Below are 1,008 nucleotides of genomic sequence, written 5' to 3'. Positions count from 1 at the left end.
CTCTCTCTCTCTCTCTCTCTCAGTCTCTCTTTATCTTTCTCGTCATCTCTCGCCCATTTATTTATTTATTCTCACTCTTTCACACGTTCATCAATCTTTCTCTTTTCGTTTTCGCGAGAGTTTACAACTATGTATATATATCAGGGGTTATACTTTAATCATGACAAATTTGCCATTATCATTATCATTTTACAAACTCCTGATATATAGTACAATAACATATAACAATAACGCTCACATGCACGCGCACCGCCACGCGCGCACGCACACCGACACGCACGCACTCTCACGCGCACGTACACCGCCACGCACGCGCGCACTCGCACACGCACGCACGCCGACACGCACGCACACCGCCACGCACGCACGCACACCAACACGCACGCATTCTCAGTCTCTCACGCGCACGTACACCGCCACGCACGCGCGCACTCTCACGCGCACGTACACCGCCACGCACGCACGCACTCTCACGCGCACGTACACCGCCACGCACGCACGCACTCTCACGCGCGCACTCTCACGCGCACGTACACCGCCACGCACGCGCGCACGGGTTATTGTTAAGCCTGGGTTTACACATATTTGTGCGCGCACACACTCACACACGCACGCACACCAACACGCACGCACACCGACACGCACGCACGCACGTGTTATTGTTAAGCCTGTGTTTACAGATATTTGTGCGCGCACACACTCTCACACGCACGCACGCACTCTCATACGCACGCACACACTCTCACACGCGCGCACGCACTCTCACACGCACGCACACCGACACGCACGCACACACGGGTTAGTGTTAAGCCTGCGTTTACACATATTTGCGATAGGCTCCCGGTCACAAAGTTACATTCAATCAAGCGAAGGTAAACAGTCGTGACGGAAGCGCCAGCTAGAAAGAGAGAGAGAGGGGAGAGGGGGGTGAGGGAGAGAGAGAGAGAGAAAGAGAGAGAGAGAGAGAGAGAGAGAGAGAGAGAGAGAGAGAGAGAGAGAGAGAGAGAG

This window comes from Priapulus caudatus, unplaced genomic scaffold, assembly GCF_000485595.1.
Source record: "Priapulus caudatus unplaced genomic scaffold, Priapulus_caudatus-5.0.1 Scaffold3869, whole genome shotgun sequence".
NCBI lineage: Eukaryota > Metazoa > Priapulida > Priapulimorpha > Priapulimorphida > Priapulidae > Priapulus > Priapulus caudatus.
The sequence above is the reverse complement of the archived record's forward strand: the minus strand, read 5'-3'. Positions refer to the sequence as shown.